Source organism: Epinephelus fuscoguttatus, linkage group LG9 (genome assembly GCF_011397635.1).
Source record: "Epinephelus fuscoguttatus linkage group LG9, E.fuscoguttatus.final_Chr_v1".
NCBI lineage: Eukaryota > Metazoa > Chordata > Actinopteri > Perciformes > Serranidae > Epinephelus > Epinephelus fuscoguttatus.
The window spans coordinates 28,410,053-28,430,242 of record NC_064760.1 but is presented as its reverse complement, the minus strand read 5'-3'; the positions used below and the strand labels follow the sequence as shown (position 1 = coordinate 28,430,242).

Here is a 20,190-nt window from a genome sequence, read left to right as displayed (position 1 = left end):
ATGGGAGACACTGGGTTACTGTAGGAAGCACGTGCAAATGTCCACAGTCATCTGGTGGGAGGGGCTTAGGGCAGAGAGGGGACTGCTGCAATAGGAGGATGTCTCTTCAATTCTGCTATGTTTTTTCCTTTTCCAAAAAACTGCCTACCCCAGCTTTAAGTGGTTGAGTTGTGTGTTTAAACCTTAAAACAATGTTGTTATTCACATTTAGACCGTCCTAAAATGCACTCACTTTGTTTTAATGCACAAAGAGCTACTTAGCTTGATCTTGATAAAGAACACTTTATAACGATAAGGGAAGCTTAAAAGTCAGCTTCTCAAATTCGCAGCAAAAGTAATGTCAACTTTATTTATAGAGGACATTTCAAAACAAATAGTGCTGACCAAAGTGCTGCACAACTTCAGGAAAACAGATAAACACATAAAGGACAATATAAACATAACGGCACAGAGACACAAGGACAATAGAGGAACGACGCAGAAAGACAAAGCACTGATGATGCGGTATTGATCTCAATTGGATTTAAAGGCCAAGGAGAAGAGATGGGTTTTCAACCAAGATTAAAAAATGTCAGCAGAGGGAGCAGACGTATGTGGAGGGATAAACTGTTCCGAGGTATCATATGGCGACTGTGGGTCATATCACAGAGATGGCTATCTCTCCAGAGCCTTTCCAGTAAACACACGGTAAATCAACATTCACAAACATTTAGGAGACATTGCATAGAGACAAATTCATTAAGGAGATTCAGCTGTGATTATGGGAACTTCTCAGAGTAATGTAATAAAGTTTATTGGTGGAGGTGTGGCTGAGCTGTTGCATAGCCTGATGGATGAAGCTCGGCACCTGTTTTAGACACTCAGAATGCACACAGGTATCTAATTACACAAGTGATATGAAAGTGTTGTTGAGTGAAAGCCACCTTTTATATAATAATTTTGTTTGCGACTTTGTTATGTTGATCTGTTCTGTACACATGGCATCTATATATCCTGAGGTTTCTACCAGTTTTTCCTCATCCGCTGTGAGGGTCTAAGGATGTTGCATGCTTTAAAGCCCTCTGAGGCAAATTGTGATTTGTGATATTGGGCTTTATATATAAAATTTAATTGAACTGAAATTGATAAAATGTTTAAAATCCATTATTATTATTATTACTTTTATTGGGGTGATCCTTATATAAGTTAACTTTTTTTTTTTCAATTAATTTGAGTCCTACTTTCTCTCACTTGTAAAATTAAGTCTGGACATTTTTAAAGAAGAGTTGATTGTTAATGACATGTCACACCAGGAATCTCCATTACATCTTTTTCCTATTACTTTATTGGCTCACAATCACCACCGTGGAAATCAAATAAAGGCTTGTGAAGTAGCTTTAATAGCCTAGAGGTAATTTACTGAGTGAGAAATGCAGGATCAACTGCATCCTGTAGCTTATTAGGCTCCTAACTAGCCTATTCAGCATTTAAGGAACTTTTGCATCGCCTCTTCATTCATTAATTTTCCCCAGCCTTATAAAAGTCCTCCTCCCTGCTCTTAACTGTTTGTCTTTGTAAATAGGTTGTCTATAGTAGAATTTAATCTTGAGTTTAAATGGGAATTTCCTAGAAAACGCAATTAAAGATTTTTTCCTATAGGACAAACAGCCTGAGGATGAATGATGCATGTTACAGGGTGATGTCTGTGGGGGACAGTGAGATGTGGTCCCTCAGTGAAACATGAAAAAAAAGAGGCTGTTTTTGATGACCTGTCAGAGACAGCAGAGCAGAAGGGCAGAGCAGAGTTGGACGGCATAAATCCTCTGCTCCTTTTCATGTATGATGCGTGTGCCCTTGGTTACCTAGTAACTCTCCTCTCCATCTCCAATCGGCGCTCCCGAATATTCAGCCTCGGGATCGCGCCGCGCGCCCCCGCGAAGCTCGTGTTGAGCCGAAGAGTCCAGGCAAAAGCATCAAAACGCACCAGGACTAGGAGGAGAGCTTTTCCCCGGCCGGAAAAAAACCCACAATAACATGGAAGAAATGCATTAAAATGAGAGCGCTGTGAGGATAATGAGAGACGGCACCGCTTCACAGGAAGGTCATTCCCGAAAAACATAAGCAGTGCGCAGACTATACGGATATTTGGAGTATACCCGACTGCAAGTGGAGAAGACCCCGAAACAGTGAAACATTGTCCCGGCTTTTTATTGTCGGAAAAGCAAGGCATGGAGGGATTTACATCTCGACAAGGCAGGTGAGTCATTTCATGATACTTGATGAGCAGCTGTGGGGGGAAACATCTCAAGGCTGTGTGTGTGCTGAGTGAGTTATGGGGGGGAATGCAGGAGAGACATCGGGCTACTTGGACTCAAATTATACCACTTGTATTTTCTCTAAAGATAAAGATTTTGGTGGTGCTACATCGACGCACCGCAGTACACCGGCACGAAGCACGTATACTTCCAAAACGCATTTGGATTTTTTTTGTGTGTGTGTGTGTGTGTGTGTGTGTGTGTGTGACTTGAACGGACTACCCCGGGTCTCATTGGAGGAGGAATTTGGATGCTGGATAACTGTGTCTTTTCACCCACCCTGACATTTCCATCACGCACCACTGCAACGCAACTGATAATGCATGACATAAATAACGTGGTAATTGTCGAGAGCACTTGTTACTTCATGGGCATAAAGACATCTTGTGTGCGTGATGGAGCAGTGACGCGCAGGCTCCCTCTCTCCCCTCTCTCTCTCTTTCATTGCTCTCCCCTTTAACGCAAATGAAATAGCCCGGTGACTTGCTTCAGGCAAATGAAATTGCATGCTCTGAAGTTTAATGGAAATTAAACAGAAGAATTACTGAATCAAATCGCCCAGGATGACATCAGATCTAAGATTTTTTTATATAAATATATATCTATAAATATAATGCCAGTGGAATCTGGCACCAGTTTGCAGCAAGCTACCTCCATCTGTTGTGTTGAGGACCAGAATGATCTGCCCAAGCATACGGGGATCCCCATTTTCTTATTCTTTTTAAAGTTTTGCACACAGATTGATTCTCTTGGAGGTTTCTGGAAGACTAGCTCAATTTGGATGCTTAATTATTATGCGTGAGGTTAAATGGGAATTTTCCTGGTTGATTTAGAGTGACAAAAACCTAAATCAATGTATTTTATGTATAATTTGGTGCTTATATATATTATTTTCATGCCTACTCATCACCGAAAGTCTCTCTGACGTAGTAGCCTCTTTTCAGCATTGATCTTTTTGACTTATTCCATGACTCTGCTAAATCCCTGTGGCAAACGACCTCACTTTCCCATCTCTATAATTCCTGTGACAAGTGTAAACCACATGCACAAACTGCTGGTGGAAGAGGAGGGTTTAAATTCAAAGCGCTATGATGAGCCTGCAGGCCCCCCATGCGTCTGCTTTCTTGCAATCTTTACATTCCCAGACACATGGCAGAAGCTTTAAGATAAATAGTCACTGTGGAGAATAATTAACTGCGAGAGTTGAATCCCCCCAAAAAAAGGGAAGAGGGAGTGAAAATGTCAAGCAAGAGTTGTCATGGTGATTGGTTGAATAAGCAATGTGTCCCTGAAACCTAAGCATTTAGGAAATGATCCAGCCTTTTATTTGGCATGCATACCCACACTATTGATGAAAGAAGCCCTTAATGGGTGATAATAACGCAGACACCATAGAATTCCGAGTTTTTGTTGCACGCATTTAAAAGCCACCCTATGAAATTTGATTAGCACTCGTTGGATTTTGATTTGCAGGCAAATTGCGTTCATTTATATTGTATGTGTGTCTTCAATATCATGTGAAGGATTATGCATGCTGCTGCTGCTGCTGCTGCTTGTGGATTCTCTCTCTGGCCCTTCAGAGTTTGTATTCCAGTCCAGCGAAAGTGCTATTTTTCGAGTTCCCTGCTGTTTTAATATCCATTCTTCATTTTTTTCCCCTGAAATTTTCGGGCTTGTGCTCGAGCTGTGTAACAATCATGGCAGCTAAAAACCGGAGCTTTTTTTTTCAGCTGTTGGAGAATAATTACAGAGAACGCTGCTTGCTGAATGTGTTCATTAGCTGGACATATTAGACTTGAAGGCTTGGCGCCACTGAGAAGTGGTCGACATGTGATCACTGACAGACACACACACACACTAACACGCAGCGTTTCAAAGTGCAGCATTGAGTCCATTGTTTACCCTGTGAGGCTCAGGACTGCTCAAGAAAAGCTCCATGAGACTCCCTGTCTGCTGCAAAGGTCAGCGAGGCTTCGTCCTGACCTAAAGTGAATACACCTGAGTACGTCTTGGCCTGACTTAACATGGATGAGCCGCTCATTGGCCCGAGAGGCCTCTTGTTCTTTAGCCTTCAGTTTCTCTTTCCATGTGCTCTCGTTATTGCTCTCACATCCAGACGTGTGGACGGAGGTGTGCGAGCGCCTGTGCTCCTCTGTGTATATGCAGGGGTGTGTTGTTGCACATATGAGAAAGGCTGCGGAAGGTTATTTGTGTTTTCTAATATTCTTCATTGTGTTTGACGTGTTGTCTTGGAGCAGCAGGAGCAGGAGCTGAAATAATTTCCCAAATGGATACCTCTGACCTTCTGAAAATATGTCCTATCACCGGGGCTGGGTATCGTTTGGGTTTTAATGATTCTAATTCTGATTCTGCTTATCATTTCCACTTCCTAGTGATTCTTGACTCAAAATTTTTTGATCAAAGGGGTCAAAACAGGTCACAGAAGAAACTTTCATTTTTAAAAAACTTTAATACAATTCATATGTGTGTCACAGTTCACTTCATACAGTTTATGGAACCTGTAAATTTATTTCATACAGTTTAATTTGGTTGCTGTTTTTTAAGTCACTGTTCTGTAACTACACTGAAACCTGCCAAAGTGATGCAGACTCCAACATATGTCGGGCCAGGAAATACAATCAGCAAGTTGCCCGATTGGGCTAGTGCTTGGATATTCAAATAATAATACTGGTTTCAGCCAGTATTCGCCATGTTGACTGCCTTCGGCCTATATGCAAAAAAAGATTGCTTACACTGATGCCAGTAGCTGATGTTTGCTATTGTGTTGCATCGATTTTGCGCTGGCTAAGAACCGAGGTCGAGACAAACGGCACTGGGACAGACAGACATCATCCCTGGGACACTGTCAGGACAAAAGGACGCATTAAACTTACTATTTAAGTCACTATTTCCACTGACAGTGCTGAACTGTGAAAAATAAATCTGCATTGACATCATCAAGAGAACTCGTTAGCGTTAGCTGTTAGCTGTTAGCAGCTGTTGGCCGGAACTAACAGCCGACGGAGGTTGCATTGAGTTACATTATGATGCGTCAAGCTCACATTGGTAAAAACGAGTGCTGGGCAAAGGTAAAACTCTCAAATGTAATATTATAACATTTAGTTTTTGGCGAGAAACTTGAATAGACACAGCTGTTCGAAAGACAAATTTGTTAATGTTTTCACAGCAGTATAAAAGAGATATCAGAGGTGGAATGATGATATAGGAAATAGTAAAAAGGCTTTTGAAGCAAGTATTTAAAAAACGTTTCTTGATGTGAAGGAAGGTTATTTTACAGGTTGTGTCATAAATGTGTGGGATGGATTTTGTGCTCATCCAAAGGTAGCATAACGAATGGCTGAATGACTTTAGAGCAGTTCAAGGATTTTTTTTATCATTTATATTCATCTGTACCTGACTCGGCCCAGAATTTCACAATCGTTGCATCCCAACAAACATTATCCAGACATTGCTTCGCAAGTGATTCTACTACGTCTGCTTTACTCTGTCTGTGTCTTACTCTGCTGCTCAGTCCCGGAAATATGAGTAGAGCGCAGTGCACAAAGACAGACACAAACAAGGTAACTTCCTTTAGATTAAATGTCCTTCAATGTAAAAAACATATAAGTTGAAACACAAAAGAACATTCTCTGCTTCTTAGAGAAAAACATGACCGGTGTTAGAAGAATAGCATAGCTGCTTGAAGGAATAGCTCCGTAGTGAGATGGAGAGAGAGAAGGTGGCTGTGCTGAGAGAAAACAGGTGTTGGCGATCAGAGCAGAGAAGACAACCTACAGCCAATGGTGCACGGCCTTAGCCATACTCGTGTGCTCGCAGCTCTCATTGATCTTCCCATAACCCCCAGACAAAACAAAAGCTAAATGTATCGCTTTGACTCGGTCGTCCAATCTAGAAAGAGTGCCGGTGTGTAGTTGTTAAAATTTTGGAACTGGTTCTTGATGCCCAACACTGCCTATCACTGCCTATCCCACGTCTAAAGAAAAGCCTGACATTGTTTTCACTTCCTCTCAATGTCATACACACAAAGAGAAAAAGGCAGTTGTGGAATATTTGGCTTTAATGCACATCATATTTTACTATATTACCAAGCAAACAAGATACAAGATTGCATCGGCCTTGATGACTGATGCTTTTAAAGACACACTGTGCGGCAATGTCTTACAAAGCAGACCTATATCAGCCTAACTCTCTTCATGTTGGTGCTAGACATTAGTGAAAGAATTCAGTCTCTATTTAATATCACTTAAAATGTAAATGATTCAAAGTCCTTCAGGTTTTTAATCGGCCTTAACAATAGCGCGTAGAGAGCTCTGCAAACTGACGGGGCTATGTTTTTAACCCGAGTCAAATGACGTGTCAGCTGAGTTCTTTCATAATCTGGCTGTCCTCAGACATGGATGTACAGTGACTAATGAAGGAGGATAAACTTGTCTCTTCATGTTTGCACAGGAGGATGCGCTTTCATCATCATTAAATCACACCTTTTGTGACAGAATTGCCGAAAAACAGCCTGATTGTTTTTTTAAAATATCACTCGAAAGGAGCGACAATTCACCAGACACACTCGTGTCACATTCATTTTTAATAATGAATAAGACGTATTTGTTAAATCTGTGAAAAGATGAAAGAGTCTTTGTTTGACTAACAAAATGGTTTTGGCCTGAGGCACAAAGATAGGCCTCAAGTCTACTGCACATAACATATTTAACAGAGATTTTACATTGTTCATGGCCCAAAAACATCTCCCCTGACTAACAGGTTTCCCTGCCAAAGACCAATGTCTGCTTAGTAAACAAGATTCTTTTGGACATCGCCATTCTAACTACAAAGCAGATGTCACACAGTATGTCTCTGCTCACTGTCTGCCAGAAGTTATCTATTATTTATTTATTTATTAATTAGAAAATTTACACTCAATAATACACAGGCAGAGGATGAAGCCTGCTGATTTAAAATCAGGGATGTAACTGCATATGCGGCAGCAGTGAGGAGCTATTTTCGATTGTTTTCCTTTTTTAAAGGAGACTTTTTAAAAATGCATCACATTGAGAGAGACAGCGAGAGGTGGGGGCGGGAGGCTGCCATGATAGGGAGAGCAAAGCTGCACTTTAGACTTACACAAGCTTAGTTTGGGGATGAAGCTCAGCTCATTTCATTCATGTGGAACACACAAACGACATGAATGACCTTTTTAACTCTGGCGTGCGGGAATCAATCCACCGGAGCAGCGTATGCAAGTTTGTTTACATTCCATTGATTTGACTTTGCGGAAGTGTCACACTTATTTGCAGACTATTTGACTAGGATTTGCATAGACTTGCACATGCAGTATGACGCGGCGAACAACTAACCCTCAAATTTATGTATAGATTTCTGTGGTCCTGCACTTACTGTCCTCTAAAAGTCCACACACGCAGCGTGCCAGCTCATTTGAATTTTAAATTGTCTGTCAAAAAGAATTTAAGGTAAGTCTGAAACGAACAAAGTCCTTACTTTGTGGCTGACAGGGGTGAAGCCCTGCCTGTTTGTTTTCTGGAAAGTTCACCTTAATCCATATGATTCAAATTGCATTCTATTCCGCTTAATCCACCCGGAGAATAGACAGACAAGTGACAGGGAATCAACACTTTTAAATCCCGGGGATGAACGTTACTGTTCAGGTAAAGTTGATGTGGCAGAGTGTGCCTTTCCCCCGTCAATTCCCCAGCTTCTTATCCAACTAAGCAATCGCTAAGCCCCTTTCTCTCCTCATTTTCCTAACATGGAGTGAGTATTGTGTGGGTCTGGCAGGACACAGAAGCAAAGGGCCCGCCTAATTCATGGGGTAAATTAGTGAAGATAAGGCCTGAGTCAGTACCTCCAGCCTACCACAGATCCCCTGGGGCAGGCTCTTAAGGAGCTTAGTAAAAGCCTGTCGTATGAAGACATGACATGGAGCTGGCTAAATGGGCTACGTTGGAGTGTCTTCCATCAACCTAATATTCATATATGGGTCACTGTCGTTCAAGCATTAATCCCATTCAATTTATTCATTCTTGGTTATTAATTCAGAGTTTTAGGAAAATAAGGCACTATGTGTGAGAAAGGTGAAAGAGGGTGTATTAGCGAGGCTCTAATGCAACTGCACACCAAACTGGCGAAACACTTAGGCCGCACTCATAAGACCGTGTTGTGTAAGAGTCTGTGCCACCAAATCAATAATGAATGCTGGTTTACCCGTAGTAAAAGAACAAGGCAGAACTCCTCTAGAGTCACTGGGTCACATACACTGGGGAAACAATTAGAGGCTTCCTCGCGCTTCGCAGTGCCGCAGCTTGTTTTTTTTTTTGTTTTTTTTTTTCCCTCCGTTCTTTTTCCTTTTTTCAGCTGCACACATTTCCTCCTAATTTTTCTCTGGGGTCCAGCAGCATGTCTGTACCGCTGTTGAGAAATTACAGACACCGGTCGCAAAGTCTTTTCCAGCCAGAGCTACAAAAGGCCGTGTCAGGTCCTTGTGATGTATGTGGGGGCCACGTGAAGTGGAAAGCATGGTGACGGATAGGACACCAGTCTTGCGGGTGTGTGTGTTAACCTCATAATGCTGACAGATTACAGATTTAAATATTTTAAACCTCACAGAGCACATGCTGCTGGTGATGAAGAGAGTGGAAATGACTGCAGTAATGCAAGAGATTAATAGCGATCCTTCCTCACTCACCCACACACACACACGCATACACACTCACACTCCTCTGAAACTGGCTGGCCATCGTATAACCCTAGACCTCTGCACCACCACTGGACTCTTGAAACACAGTTGCTTTACACTCTGTTGTATCACCTTCTTCTTTCCTGTTTTGCTCGCACACACACACTCACGCCATTATCGAAGAGTTTTGATTATATTTCCGATTTAGCTAAATCAGTGCTGACACTGAGTAAGTGTCACGCTGCTTTATCTTCCTTCGTTTCTCAAGGCGAGTTGTAAATAATGTAGAAGTGTTTTTTTATATCCTTCTTTTATACCTGTTTTCAGGCAGACTCTCCGCCACACTTTTCACCTGTATTTCTGACAGTACACAGAGAAGGCATTAGGCACAGATGTGACTTGCTCAAAGCTCTGGCTGACTGAGGTATTGCTTCCACCAGGCTATTTATTTTTTCATCTCACTATCTTGGCTACTGAGGAACCTGGAGACCAAATAAAATATTATGTGCATCATAAATGTAAAGCGCAGGATTGTGATGGGGACCTTTGCTTTGTCCTTGTGCAGGCTATATTGGTTTTTTTTTTTTTACTCAGGACTGGAGCAAGGAATTTTAGAAATACTAAGGTAATGAGTACAAATTTTCCCACTGCAGCCCCATCCTTTTAGAAAGTTTTGACGAGCCCCTTAAAAAGCGAATAATGACTTAGATTCTGCTTTCTGTATTCACATGAGTGTTTATAGATTTTATTCCTTTAAATGTTTTAAAACCTTCCCCCAATGCCTTGGATACAATTCTGATGGAGGAATACAGAATCCTTTCATTTTTTGGTCTTAGGATTTCCATGAAAAACAGCGTATGAACCCATACAGAAGTCTCAATCATCACTAATGACCCGCTCTCAGTATGTGGCAGCATATTTATCTGCAGAGACTCTGCCCTCTGCCTGCATTTTTGTATTTTCCTCTAATTTTCTGTGTTCAGGACGTTTATGGTTGTGTACCCCCACAGCGCTCATGTGAGGTCAGGGCTTTATAAAAAGGAAGTAACGAGGCGCCAGACCATAAGCAGCAGGCATCCGAGAGACACGGCCAAAAAAAACGCAAATATAGCGAGGCAAAATGCCAATCGTGACTGAATCTGGGGTTGGCTTTTACTTTGACTTTCGCTGGTGAGCGTGTTGACAAACAGTAACTGACAACCCTGCATAGTATACGTCTAAACAGGACATTTTTAGAACATAAACTCGAAAGAAAAATACCAAAATCAGCCTTAAAAACTATAGAATACAAACTAAGGTTTTAATGAACTCCCAAATTCCCCAAAACACTAGTGAGGACGTGTCCTTGGCGTCTTCAGCAGCAGCTACGTCTCTGTCTTTACTGATGCTCACATTTCCTCCCACATTCCACATACATGCAAATCAGGCTGACTGGAGAGTCTGAATCGCCTGCAGGTATTAATGTGTGAGTGGATGTCTGTGTGTGAGCCCTTTGATGGATGTCCACTGCGTCCTGCTGTAGTCTCCAGTAACCTTAAAAGGGCTACGTGAGTAAAACAATACATGGATCAGTAAATAGTAAGCAACCAAATCTCATCAGAGTCTCTTAACAGTACAGTGTATTACAGTGTGGAAGCTTTTTAAATGTGCCTTGATGACATTGTAAACCCTCTGCCTCTAATAGGATAGTACCTGCGTTGGGATTGGTTTATTTTGGTGCTTACATGTAGACCTGCTCCCGACTGTAGTCTATTTATATCTCTTGCCAGCTTGGCAATGCTTCCTGATAGCCTTTGAGGACAGAGAAATTCCTCCATCAAACTCAGGGCCCATCTGTGCCCATATTCCTCCCAAAAGGAGCCATCCTCCACAATTATAGCGTTCTTCCAATGATACCATCATCATGCCATCACTCTGTGTAAGAACAGGCTCCAGGAAATTGACTTGATATTAATCTGACAAAATTACCAAGAAAGGAAATTAGACTGGGGAATTTTCTCTGGCAGTAGTTGTGTTTTTAAGGCGAGATGCACTCGTTGCATGACTCTGGGAGCTTAAATAACAGCACATTAAGCTATTTTACTATTTGAAATATTGTGCGATATATGATAGATATATGTCGAGCTTTAAAATCCTTGCTAAATAGAGTTTATTTGACCTAATATGTTCTCTTTGACTTGCTGCAGCTCATTACATTGATACAGATCCAGATTCACCTGAAAATCTGGGTCATTACAGAAATAGCCTTGTGGCTTACTCTCCCAAGACGGCAGCACTGATGAATTGGTGGCTGTAGGTCACTATGACAATAGTTTGAGTGGAAAAAGTGAGGATGAGGGCAGGAGCTGGAGATTTTTTGATGAGTTTCTCGCTGGTTTTTTAATCTAGAAAAAAGTTTTGTTTCTAAAGAGTTTGGTGATGTGGGCGAATACATAAGACTAGAGGGATCCTCTAGGCGCTTTTCTGAGCCTTTAAGTAGCACAGATTTGAGGGTTTTTGCTAAAACTGCCCAAGTTATGCGCTGCAAAATCCATAATCGCATATTATTTGTAGAATGCTGTAACTATGTGGGATGCAATTTGAACCGTGATTATTAATATACTGTATTCCCATGGGCTAAAAGTGCTCGTGTGTATTTCTAGATACAACTTGCTGTGTGTGTTCTGGAATCATGGAAAGTGACACCTGTGTTTTGTCTCTTGAGTCGCCACAACAGGAAGGTAGATTTGAGACAAGAGACTCCAGAGTTGTAGTTTCTCTTGTAGGTCCTTTCAGCTTGCGCCCACTGTGAATTTCAGCCGGGTTTAAGTACAGGTGTTGAATGACATAATAGTGGTTTGCAGTGCAGTCCTGAAGCTGAAGAGTGAAATGATACTGTTAGATAGAAATGGTACTCTGAGAGTAGCAGGAATGGAGCGGGGATCAGAGAGGATAAGAGCAAGGACAGAAGGAAGAGTTGAGATTGAAAGGAAACAAGAGGAAAATGGTTAGGTTGGAGAAAGGTAAGCCTGGATAAGCCTTTTGACAAGTGAGCTCTGGGCTGGAGAAAGCCAGTCAAACAAAAATCCACCAAGTTTGTTTTATTCATGCTGTGGACAACTACGGCTTCACCATCTATTTTTTACAGCGATACACAAACAACAAGCAGAATACAAATGCTACCGAATTGTATCCCGCGCTCCCGCTTTTATGTGAAGATTTCTGATTGAGGCAGATTTCCCTGCCATGTTGAAAATTACTAAATGATTCAAGGTTTTCTGACACCCCAGAATTTACTGGCATCCTCATCTCTTATTCCCTTTAATCACATCCTCTTTCAATCCGAACCTGCTTCACACACATTTCGTGCATTTAAAATTCTACAGAAGCCACAGCTCCAAAGCAAACAGCAACAATAAGCATTTATTGTTGAAGCTTTTTTGGTCGCCTGGCACCCAGTAATATGTTAACTAATGGGATGTCGAATAGAGTTATTTGCTATTGCCGCTGAAGAATAACAATTCACCAAACAGGATATTGAATTTACATTCTTTGAGCCTCTTCTTGGTTTGTATGACCAAGATATCTCCCAAGTCTACATCTGAAATAAATTATTGAAAGGAAGAAGTATTGTGTATTTTATAGTGCCGCGAACGGCGTCAGAACTGTAAAGTGTATTTCAGCAAGGCTGCTGAACTGCTACACATCGTTTTCCTTGATTGGCTGTTGAAAAAATACCTAAAGGAAAGTCATTATCCAGCGTACACACACACTTGCACGCTGCACCCGAAGACTCCTCAGGGTTGATTCTAATGATACCCATGTGATTTATCCAGCAGATCCATGATCGGTGTGTAAAAAGGAATCCAGAACTGACCTAATAAGCCATATCTTTGCCTTTGTTTCCCGCTGTGCTTTTTTGAAAGGAGACATTAGGAAGCACGAATGAGGAAACCTTATCACAAAAGATGTTGGAAATGTGACATATTTCCTCGGGGATAATTGTGCTTTGTGTCTCGGTGGCCCACTTTTCCTCCGTATTGATGCTTTGCTGCACATGAATGACAAACAGCTGCATCACATGTAAAGGTCTTTTTTAGTCAAATCCATTAGCAAAGGTTCAGAGCAGAGGACTTGAGAGGGGAACAACCTCCATTGAGGAAATGTTTACTCTTTGGGTTTTAATTGTTCAGCACAGTGTGAAAGGACTTGTCAAATTGGGTTAAAGGAAGATCCTCAGTTTCCCTTTTAATCTGAGACGTGCACCCCATACCCACGCAACAAAAAACAAAAAAACGCTCCGAAAGATAAAAAGCAACCAAAACAGTAGAGCATGGATATAGTGGTGAATGGCTCATAGAGGATATTTATGTAATCTTGGGGCACCAGGGCTGACTCAAACCCGACTCAGAGCCGCTGTTGCAGAGAGAGGCCCAAGGACAGTAGCAAATTTTCTAAATCCCTGGTAGACACAGAAAGTTAAGACAAGCAGTGTTGCAATAAAACAAAGCCCAACCCATTTATCTGAGCATCCCACACAACCCCTGGCCCAGATTTACAGCCCTGAGCATCCACAGCAACCAAATCTTCTGGCAGCCACCGCCGCAGATATTGATAGGAAGAGTGAGAATCCCACCAAGGAATTCTGGAGCTGGAGGGGCTAACTTCCCAAAACATGAGCTGTCCCTTAATGGTTTCGGAGTCAAACGCCGAAAGTGTATGATATAAACCGTTATGTACTATAATCACATTGTAAATTGGGATAAATTGTCTCTCATTGATTTTTTGCTCTTTTTCTGAACTTGTCTAAGTATCTCGTGCTATGTGGCATTAAGAGTTTATGGATTGTTTGACAAAGCCAGGTCTTTGATGAGCATTTGTACCCTCCGGAGACAGAAACCAGCAGCCATTCCATCAAGAGCAAAATGCCTGTTTGAAAACAAATAAAAACAGGCCCTCTCGCATCATTAGATCTAAAGCACTTAATCCTGCACAGAGGCGGCTCTCCTCTTCCACTGAAAACCTTGTCTTTGTATCGCATATGGATTGCCTTCGCCGAGTATGTCTGCATACCAAGTCGCTAATGCTAACCTCTGGAATTCCAGGGCAGTCTTAGTCATCATGCGCCTCTTTAGGTTATCCTGAGGGTGTGTATACAGATGCTTTTCAAATTATTCACAAGACAAGGAAAGCTAGAAGTCTAGCTCTGAGATACGAAAAAGAATTTGTCGTATTAACAAATGCTTTTGTTCCTGAAAACTTAAAGCGTTGCTGTTTGCTTCTGTCAAACATGCACAGCGAAAAAATAAATACAAGCATAAAAAGCCAGATTTTACTCCTGCTGAGTGAAAATTTCCTCCTGATTTAGCTCACCGTTTTTTCACTGCCAACTCATAAAGCATGAAAAGCACAATACAGATCACCCCTGCACACTGAGACACACCCACACAGGCATGTATTTATGCTAGCCAGGCTTTCTGCTCACCACAGGGGTAAATATTGGTAACAGGTGACGTGCCATTGTGGCTTTAGAGGCTTTGCTTTTAGTGGTTATGAAAATTGCGAGAAGGCCTTGTAGTCACATGAAATTTTACAGCAGGCATGGAGGCACTCTCATTGTTGTGTTTGCTCCTCGCAGAAGCTCCAAGGCTCTTCAGCTAGAAAACAACAATGGCCCCGTTGTTCCGTCTCATCTGCCTTCATGCCTGGTAAAAGGAGCATAAAACTCTCTTCCCCCCTGCGAGCCCCTGCTCGTATCTGCACAGTTCAGACACAGAGGAATAGTTTTTCAAAGTGTCACCGTTTAGGGCATGGTTTGGATGTCAGCAGCTAAATGAATAAATAATGTGCCCTCAAGTTGCATTTGATGTAGCGGGATCTGATCTGATATGACTTTTCACTCAAGGTAACTAACATCCAGATGTTAGAGGAAAACCCTTTTTTCCCCCGCAGGTTGCTAATGAAACATGGAACAGGGAGGATGTTTATCCTCATTTCACCGACAAAAACATTAGGAGGAACGCTGGAAAGCAGCAGATGCGAGAAGTTGTTTCATTAGAGCAAAATTGTTTCAGAAATGTTGTGTAAGTCGGGCTACATGATCGGGGAGGGGTGCATACACACAACCTACAGTATATGTTGTCATTGCTCTGGGCTCCTTTGCTGCAAAGTAGGCACAGGATAGGAAGAGCGATACAGTAGTAGCTCACAGTGCGTGCTGTGTGCAGTTTTTGAGGAAGTGCAGACAACCCGAGGCCAAATTTGCCTGCAGTGTTTGGACATGGCCTACTTCTAAGCGTGCAGTCATTAATGTGGTTTTCTACTCTGTTTAAAGTACACAAATGGGATTTTAATTCATACCCAGAGTTCCTTATGCAGAGTGTCTGCACCGAGTCTTTTCATCCCACTAAATTCAGCGCTGTAGTTCGCCATACGTATGGGTAAAACAGCATGGGTTTTTTCAGAAAGCGGTGACATCCTGTACGTGTGGCGCCTTGCTGTATGACCTTGAGTACCCTCAGTAAGCCGCAGTGTCTGAGGATGTGTGTGCTAGGTACCGTAGTGGCCTACTCTTGTCTCATGGACTTTGTAGTGCCTGTGTGTGTTTGAATAATGTCCTGCAGGAGACACTCTAAGTGCAACGTCTAGGACTCAGGCGTCAGCAGTAATATCAGGGCAACCTCTCCTCTCCTCTCTCCTCTGTGTGCAATGGCATGGGGGATATTACAGCATTAGAACTCATGAATTATAGCCATATTGTTAGCTCAATGTCACGGGACAGAGACGTGTTCCTTGATACCACCATGGCTTCAGTCAAGAGCTAGAAAAGAGGAAATGGGGATTATGAAATGTGTTCTTTAATATATCCCTGTGCACACTGGGGTTTTTTTTTACTCTTGGTGATAAATTTAAGCCAATTTCACTGAATAATGCTGTATTGAATTAGGATGCCACATTTGTCACAAACTGTTGTGAGCTTAAGGCTGCTCCCCTGTTTGATCTGAAGGCAGCTGTGCTATCGCAGAGCCAGGTACGACTCAGTATTCTGTATCATAGCAAATGGATCTGTGCGTTTCCCAAAGACAAGGGGTGGTGGGGAGTGGAGGGGAAGCCAGTGCAATAACAAAAGATGCATTACCTAATAGATTTGGCAGAAATACAGAGTTCAGGGCAGTCTGATAAAGCTGGGTTACAGTACTTTAATCAATCACTAAGAACACGAGCCAATTTAGGAAGAAGCCTGACATTCAAGATAGGCTTTCAGACAGGATTAGAAATAGTGAATGGAGAGTCGACATATCTGCCAGGGCGAGCCAAAAGGACTGTTGTCAGGGGACAGTGTTCCCTCCTCCATGTGTGATATTGAGGCATGTGTCTCACAACCAATCCCACCCCCCTCTTTATATTTGAAAAGTCACATCCTGTCTTCCTGGCCTTGCCCCTCAGTTACACAAATGCAGATGAGTATTAGTAACAAGACAGCGTTGGTCGCCTCTGTTGTTTACTCTCCCCGCTCAAGAAAGGGCACTGTCATTTAAGATGTCCCTCGGAGCTCATCATCATCTGGAGTCTCCGGCCTTACTAATAATATCTAGAATATCAATGTGAGCATGCAATGAGCAGTGTAAGGCGGCGGCTGCTTTTCCAAACAGATGACAGGGAGAGTCACTGGAGGAAAAACAGCTGCTTTCTTTGCCCCTAGGACATAGCTCTGGTGGGGTTTTTTACCAATGCAGCCTGTCTATCTAATCTCTGACACTCAAAAATCTGGACACCTCAGTCGAAGTCAAAATTTAAAGGAGTATTTCACAGCTGGATAGGTTGTCTTCTCATAAACTAGGCTGTCTATGCAGTAGAAAGACACAAATACTTTTGAACTCCTTGCTACATGACAAGAGAAACCAGAGGAGAAAGGTTGGGGCATTTGCATTTGCTCAAGAGGTAGAAAACCTACAGCTACCAGAATGCACTGCTCCGCATGGACGAAATGCTCCTGCTGGTGGGTGTTTTGACACAGCAAACAACATAGCGGCAGGCTGGTATTTATCTCATATTACAGCCAAACAGTACACTAAAATATATTTCTGAAGACATTTAAGAAAAGAAATAGGCAACACAGGAACATAATCTTGGTTTATATTTGATCAGCACTGCCTAGTTATACAGTTAGATTGAAGATTAGTTTGAGGTCCCGAGAGAGAAGGGGGCAGGTCTCTCTCTCAATCCGCTTCTATACTCTTTGGGTCCATGATGGCGAGCCTACGAAAATGCAGAAGCACAATCTGCAGTTCGAGCAACCGCCCCAGAGCCAGCGAAAATCCACTGGATGCTGTGAAACTAACAGAGATGAGCAGGGAGATCTGGGCACTCATAAGATGAAGAGACCATAGTTCATTTACTGACACCACCCACATTGTTGTGTTTCAGAGCTGGTTGAAAATTGACAAAGTATCCCTTTAAGCAGGAGTGTGACTCTATCCGCATATTTTGAACTGAATTTAGCTTTTTTCCAAAGCTTTAGGATTCCCTGAAGGGAAAACCTCGCCTTTAGCTCCAGCTCTATAGAGCCTGGGATCAATGGGGAAAACAGCCAGGGGCTGTGATGCTGCTGGATAAAGGGGTGGTTCAACTGTGGTGATTGATATCACCTCACTAATCCCTCCACATCTCTCTAAATCCACCTGGCTGTAGCTCTGAATGAGCCTGTAATGTGATGAATTAAGATGTAAATACTCAAGCCACATTTAGATTTTCCATTGTCACATTTTTTTTTTTTTTTTTTTACATGTAGAGTATTTATTATTTAAACGAAAGCAGTCCGGATTATACTTTTATGATATTTTGTTGCATTTTTTTTAAATTCATAGATCTGTATTCAGGCATTCCTGACACTATGAATGCAGTACAATACGTCTCACATTCAAGATCAGAATACATTTCACAGCAAACCTTTCTCTGAAATGTCAAAGATGGCGCGCTATGTAGTCCTTCTGGATATTAAAGTGCTATTAATTTCTTAAACACCTCTTATTAATGGCTGATAGAGGCCATGTGGCGCGGCATGTGTTTGTTTGGTCTTTGTTTACGCTGAAGATGAAGGTCACCCCCTCATTAGTGCGGCAGCATCTTTTTTGATGTTGTGATATACATAGTAATCAAGTGTGGCTCACATCGCTGTTTACTGTTGACCTTTAGTTAAAAGCACATCACTGTCGGGTCGGTTTGAAACTTAATTATGCTCCCATAAAACTCCAGGCATCATGTGCAGTGGACAGACCTCATTTAATCTGTTGTCATTAGGCTACAGTAACCCTGTGCTCTCTCTGTAAATAGGGCCCACACCATAATGCCCATGAATCCATTATGGCTTTTTATATAAGAAAACAGACGCTGAGGGTTTTGCTGTGTCAAACGCACTCGTGTACATCTCGGCTTTCAGCTATGTATTCAGAAATCCTGCTTGTCACACAACAATACACTTTGGCACCTCTCACTTCTCTGCAACTACCAGGCATTTGCATGTCAATAGCATCAGTCTACCACTGTGCTTTTGGCATTTGTGAGTACTCTGAAAGGAAGCCAGGTAGCGGAGGACTCTGAAAGGAAACATCAGAATAATGTGTGGCTTTCATTAACACGTTATTTTCTCAAAAAATCATCTTGGCTCATTTGCTCATCAATCACAATTAAGGACCGTTAGACGTACGGCTCAGGACAGTTTTAAAAGTACATGCAACATTTTAAAGCACATGCCTCAAGGGAGAAGGTGAAGCTGCGAAACTGCTGCATATGATGCAACACACTGTGATACTTTTAGATCAGATTAATTAATTCCCCTCCTACATTAAGTCTAGCAGTCCAACACCATATTTTACCTAAATGTGGAATATCTCTGTGTTTGCACATTACTGTAACTGCAGCAAACGCTAAGGCACCTAATGCATTATTAGCTCATTAATTTTACAGGCGGCATCTAGGTCACGTCTCTGCTTGGTATATGTATGTATTATTCTGTGGGAGCCCTTTCACGTCGAATGATGAAGCTGATCTTTCAATTTTCCCCGAGAACTGCAGCCTACTTACCTTAAATTAAAGCTGTTATTTAGCTTATTAGGCCATGGAAAGATTCATTTTCTTAGCATACTTACAGTACACATTGTACACACACGCACACACATGCACACACAAACGCACAAGGCTATTACATTCCACAGTGAAGGCCCAACAGCTTTCATTTTAGTGTAAAAAATGAAATTAATTCCACATTCTTCTGGACAAGTTGATCTGAATTTTTAATCTTTGTCTGCAGAAAACATAATTCAAAATGCAGTGGATGAAAGTGGTGAATTACATGCACTCAGTGCAGGGCTTCACTGCTTTTTGAAATGGTGCATAGCTAAGTGTTGTCCTCAGGATGATCAGCTCTTCAAAGGCCTGGCTTTGTGTGGTTTATGGGGATACTGTGTTTGTGTTTTACTTTCTGTAATGGTGGGGTGGGGGTGGCAGGGACATTACAACCGCAAGAATGAATTTTCTTTGTTCCTGCCAGGAAATGTCCACTAAATTATAGACATTACTGCATCATAAATCACCCACATAATCCCAGTTTTAGATGTATATTCTATGCTACTCACTGCAGAGACAATCTAAATCACGTTATCATGAGAGCCATTCTTCTGGCCTGGAGGAACTGTTTTGTTCTGTTTAAATAATTGCTCTCTAATGTGGGTTACTCTTAGTTGCATTTCTGCATTTGATACTGGCTCTGCAAATGATTATTCAGGCCAAGGACAACTGCATGGTCTCTTTAACCCAGAGCGGAAGGGTCAGTACTAGCCATAGGAGCTGATCCATCTAAGATTTTGTAATGCAGTGCCAATGAACTTGGAGCCCTGATTGTGAGAGATCAACTCCCTGTTGTAATTACCATCCAGACCTCAATTAACTCACAGCAAACCTTTAGTTCAACTCTATATGTTTGTGAAATGTTAATGGCTGCTTTAAGAGAAATGTTTCCCTCCACTACCATCCCTGTCTATTCTTTGGTACATCTGATCCACTTGGATCAATGCTCAGTGCGGCGCATATTGTTAGATTAAAATGACACACTTTAAGCATTCAATACAGAGTTTAAATGGGAAATAAGCCATTTATCCCAAATGATAGCCTCATTAATCGCAAAGCATAATCAATGTAAATGTTATGTGA

At 41.9% G+C, this 20,190-nt stretch overlaps 1 protein-coding gene across 2 annotated transcripts in view; it reads left to right on the top strand.

Annotated features, from left to right (window-relative positions):
• Positions 1-1,888: 1,888 nt before the first annotated feature.
• Positions 1,889-20,190, top strand: part of nlgn3a (neuroligin 3a) — a 152,133-nt gene continuing 133,831 nt past the window's right edge. For both annotated transcript variants that reach the window (XM_049586098.1, XM_049586097.1), the window contains exon 1: positions 1,889-2,236. The gene's annotated coding sequence lies outside the window, so the exon portion shown is untranslated. The remainder of the gene's footprint in view (positions 2,237-20,190) is intronic.